Source organism: Rhinopithecus roxellana, chromosome 6, assembly GCF_007565055.1.
Source record: "Rhinopithecus roxellana isolate Shanxi Qingling chromosome 6, ASM756505v1, whole genome shotgun sequence".
Lineage (NCBI taxonomy): Eukaryota > Metazoa > Chordata > Mammalia > Primates > Cercopithecidae > Rhinopithecus > Rhinopithecus roxellana.
The window spans coordinates 109,028,288-109,033,729 of NC_044554.1; positions in this window are offsets into that span (position 1 = coordinate 109,028,288).

Sequence of the window (5,442 nt, forward strand, 5' to 3'; positions counted from 1 at the left end):
ATACACTTTAAACTATCTTTTAAACTATAGCTTGCTTATTTGAATCAAGATTCAAATAGGATTTACACATTGAGATAATTTGATCCGTCTTTTAAGCTCCTTTTACCCTATTTCTTGCATCTGTGTGAGCATGCATGTGTGCTTGTAGGTGTGCATGTATGTGTGTGTGTGTGAACGTGAGCATTTGCGTGAGTGTGTGTATATGCATGCATGAATGTGTGTGCATATGCATGTGTGAATGTGTGTGCATGTGAGTGTGTGTGCATATGCATGCATGAATGTGTGTGTGCATGTGTTCATGTGCATGTATGAACGTGTGAGTGTATGTGCACGCGTGTGCATGTGCATGTGTGAATGTGTGTGCATGCGTGAATGTGCACATGTGTGCATATGCACACAAGAATGTGTGTGTGCATGTGTGCGTGTCCATGCTGAAAGTGTGTGCACATGTGCATGTGTGAATGTGTGTGTGCCTGTGTGTGCATGTGCATGTGTGAATGTGTGTGCATGTGCATGCATGTGTGTGCTCATGTGTGCATGTGCATGTGTCAATGTGTGTGTGTGCATGTGCATGTGTGAATGTGTGAGTGTATGTGCACGTGTGTGCATGTGCATGCATGAATGCATGTGTGCATGTGTGCATGTGCATGTGTGAATGTGTGAGGTATGTACATGTGTATACATGTGCATGTGTGAATGTGTGAGTGTATGTGCAAGTGTGTGCATGTGCATGCATGAATGTGTGTGTGCATGTGTGCATGTGCATGTGTGAATGTGTGAGGGTAAGTGCACGTGTGTGCCTGTGCATGTGTGAATGTGTGTGCATGTGTGAGGAAGCAGGCCATTTGTCCTTCAGGGTTTCCAAGGCCTGGACCTCACTGGTTGCACCTCTGTGGGGGTTACTGTGCTTTTCCACCAGGAGGGGCACCCTGTGGGGTTGTCTCTCCCTGTGATATTAAGTGCAATAGGTGATCAACAATAGATTCATTAATTCAGCATTTGATCCTACACTAGTGGGCCTGAAAAGCTTCCTCTTGGACATACAGGAGACGGGCAAGGCAGGCTCCTGTGTCCTCTTATTCTCTCTCCCAAAACTCCACTGTGGCTTCTTCAGACCTGTCCCAAGGGGTGCAATCAGAATGGGGCTTTTCTGCCCCAGCCCTCAGGGCCCCACTTTTGGTGGGTCCATCCCTGCGGAATGAAGAATGAGGAAATTGATGAGACAGCAGCTGCCATCTCATCCTTCCAGGTAACAGCCCAGGTGCTGGGTCAGGCCAGGAGGGGAAACGCCTTAAGGCAGTGAAACTTTCTCAGCATCCTCAACTCAGGTGGCCTGACTGCTTGGTGACAGGAGTTGAGGATGGAACAAACCATCCTGATGGTGGCCCCTGAATAGAGACTTCTGGGGCACAAGGGAACAAGGATGTGTTGAGTGAGAGCATGGTTCCTCAGGCAGACCCAGGTCCAGACACCAACTGCACCACCTAATCAGCTGTGTGCCATTGAGGATGTCCCTGTCACAGGCTGATAATGCCCCCCAGAGACACCAGGTCCCCATTGCTGGTACCTGTCAACATTACGTTATTGGAAAAGGGTCTTTGCAGATGCGATTAAGTTAAAGCTTTTGACATGGGGAATGTTCCAGATGGTCCAGGTGGGCCCTAAATGTGGTGGGAAATGTCCTCATAAGAAAGGCAGAGGGACATTTTACACAAGGAGAAGACCACGTGAAGACAGAGCGGAAGAAGATTGAAAGATGCTGGCCATGCAGATTGGAGTGATGCAGCAACAAGCCAAGGTAAGCTGGCAGCCACAGGAGCTGGAAGAAGCAAAACTCCTCTCTAGAGCCCCTGGATCCCTGATTTCAGAGTTCTCCAGAACTGGGAGAGAATACACTTCTGCTCTTCTAAGCCACCAAGGTTGTGGTAATGTGTTACAACAGCCACGGGAAACACTCATGCTGTATGCCTCAGTTTCCTCCTCTGCAGAATGTATAGAGGCCCCCTATGGTGGGGGAGAAAATCTGGTGGGAGGCTAGGAGGTGGTAGCTAGCAGGAGCCCAGCGCTCCCAACTTGCCCACCTCCTCTCTTCACCCTCACAGTTGCAAGTTTTGTCCCAGTGGCCTTTGGTACAATGTGACCCACCTTCCTGGCCATGGTTGATGGTCCGAGGAGGTAAGTCAGAGTTCATCTGATTGACTTGGTGTCTCCCCAGGTGGCCAGGCCTGCAGCAAGCCTCCTCAGCCTTCCAAAGACACCGTGTTTTATGCCATGTGGGCCAGAGGCGTGGGGAAACCAGCAAAGGGAGAGAGAGGGGGAGATGACGCTGAAAAAAGGGCCAGGAAACAGGCAGTGCGCCCTTCCCCTGAGATGTGACCTGGAGGGGCTGGGAGAGGTGCCATGGTTCCCCAGGCAGGCGCTAGGCAAGTTAGGTGAGCCTGCCTCAGGACCTGCAACACGTCTCACCTGGAACCCCTGCCCAAGATCATGGTCTACACCTGCACTGCCTGTCATCACGGTGAGGCCCCTTCCCTCTTTGGAGTGCATCTTCTCTGTGAGGGGAGATTGGTGCCAGTTGGATTGCTGAGGCATCCCCAGCACCTCGCACATGGTAGGTGCGCAATACGTATTTGCCAAGAGGATAAATGAGTGAACAAAAAGAGATCCGGAGTGAGAATGGACAGTCTGAGGAGAGCGTCTGACAGAAGCTGGTTTGACAAGAACGTCACTTAGGGAGGCATTGGGTTCAGCGTTCAAGATTGTCATGTCACCTTGAATCCTCAGACCTGCCCTTGGTGCCGCTGTCCTGGCTCCAAGATCTGTGTCCAAGAAAGGTGAGATCCTCTGCCCAAGACTGGCTGGCTTTTCACATGTGGCTGGTTCTCAGCCTCAGCCTGTGTCCCCACCTGCCTTGGAGTTCAGTGGAGTCTTCTGATGGAGACGGGGACAAATACAGCGAGAGTGGTCCGGAATGTGGGCACTGCTGTACTCATGCTCATGGCCACCTTGTCTGTTTCCTTGGAGGGACTGGCTGGGAAACCCAGGTGGCATGAGAGAGGGGGCAGGACTGGAGGAGCCATGCTGCTTGGGGCCCTCCCCTGTGGCCAGTCCAGGGAGGAATAGCTCCAGGAGGGAGCCCTGGGGTGGCAGCTGAGGGCCAAAAGAGCAGGTCAGTTCTTCGAGCACTTGTAACTATTGGAACAGAGCAATGACCTAAGGTTTAAGCCTTAAAAAGGGCATTGAAGTCAAGGGACTAGACACAGCAGCCCAAGAAGGGACCTGTTATCCAGGGTGCCACTCACGGTCCAGCTGACTGAGTAATGTTTGGAGGCAAGAGAGAGAGGTCCTCAAGTGGGGAGGGTGTGGGTGGGATCAGGGCTCCCCAGCCTGTCCCTGCCCCCTCCATCTGACCTGGCTCTTCCCAAACCCCTGTTCCCCCAAATATGCCATCCTGATGCCCACATGTGCTATGCCAGCTCTCCACCTGACCCTGCAGCAGTACTGGGGCAGAGCTCAGGGGGAGTCTCTCCTGTTTCTCTGCACACAGCACCCTAAGACTTTGCAAGGAAAACTTGTCACAAAGCTCAGATTCTAGTCCTGTCTCAGGCTCAGACTCCTGATCTGGGAATCCGCATTTGTTCAATGTGTGTGGTCACGACATAAGGACTATAATTTTTTTTTTTCTTTCTCTCTCTCTTTTTTTTTTTTTTTTTTTTTTTTTTTTTTTTTTTTGAGACGGAATCTCCCTCTCTTGCCCAGCCTGGAGTGCAGTGATGTGATCTCTGCTCAGGGCAACTTCCGCCTCCTGGGCTCAAGTGATTCTCCTGCCTCAGCCTCCCGAGTAGCTGGGATTACAGGCTCCCGCCACCACGCCCGGCTAATTTTTGTATTTTTAGTAGAGACAGGGTTTATCCATAATGGCCAGGCTTGTCTCGAACTCCTGACCTCAGGTGATCTACACAGCTCAGCCTCCCAAAGTGTTGGGATTACAGGCGTAAGCCACTGCGCTTCGCCGTGACTATAATTTTTTTAGAGTCCTTATTTTATAGAGTTCGGAACTGAGATATTTTCAGATGCAATGATGGATCGTCTGGGATTTGCTTTTAGAGAGAAACAGGTGGCGGGGCTCCGCTGGAGGTATAAGGGAATTGGACTGACTTCTTCGTTATATCCGGTCTGTTTTTGAATGTATTTGAATTCTTCTTTTTGGAAACCATTTCCCGCCCCTCGGAGACTCCGAGGGAGGGGCGGGAGACCCAGGACCCGGGACCCGGGCTGGGTTGGGTTTGGCTGGAGAGCACCGGGGCTGAGAGGCGCAGGGGCTGCGGCTGGGCGGGCTCTGGCGCCACCTGGTGGCCGTCGCGGGACCGACGCCCCGTGGAGCTCCCCGGGGGGCCCTCGGAATCAGCAGCTGAGCAGCAGCCGGGAAGGGGCGAGGGAGCCCCACTCCACGCCAGGTACGGGCCCACGCCTGCTGCCCTGACCCTGGAAACCCCTTCAGCGCAGCACCCCAGCCAACTGCGCTCTCCCAAGTCCACCTCGGATTTTCACCCCCCACTCCCGTTGGAGGCCACTTGGCCCCAACAAGTGCTCTGTGTGGATGACAGGTCACAACCTGGCGATGGCCGGGTCCTCCCGCTGGGTGCAAGTGCGCGCGCCTGCGCGTACGGCGCGGCCAAGCAACTCGCTAGGGCCCTGCTTTTTGTAATTTAAACCAAGTTACACAGTTTCAACAAGAGCTTTGTGTAATGTTTCTTTTTTCTTTTCTTTTCTTTTTTTATTTATTTTTATTTATTTGTTTGTTTTTTATTGTTTTTTGAGACGGGGTCTCGCTCTGTCGCCCAGGCTGGAGTGCAATGGAGGGATCTCGGCTCACTGCAACCTCCAGCTCCTGGGTTCAAATGATTCTCCTGCCTCAGCCTCCCGAGTAGCTGGGATTACAGGGGCCCACCACCACGCCCAACTAATTTGTGTAATTTTAGTAGAGACAGGGTTTCTCCATATTGGCCAGCCTGGCCTCAAACTCCTGACCTCAGGTGATCTGCCTGCCTCGGCCTCCCAAAGTGCTGGGATTACAGGCGTGAGCTACTGCGCCCGGCCTTTTTTTTTTTCTTTTCAATGAAGGACACCCGGCAGTGGCTCTCAGTGGATCCCGGTGCTGGCAGGAGCGTGGTGGGAGCAGGCTCTGTCTGTGTGCGTCCTTAAGGGGTCCTAGGGCTGACTCCACTTGAGAACCCTGTCCTGGGCTGTGTTAAGCACCTTTTGTAGAATTGTATTTTTATTAAAACATCAAGACCGGGCGCAGTGGCTCATGCCTGTAATCCCAGCACTTTGGGAGGCCGAGGAGGGCGGATCACGAGGTCAGGAGATCGAGACCATCCTGGCTCACACTGTGAAACCCCCTGTCTCTACTAAAAATATGTAAAAATTAGCCGGGCGTGG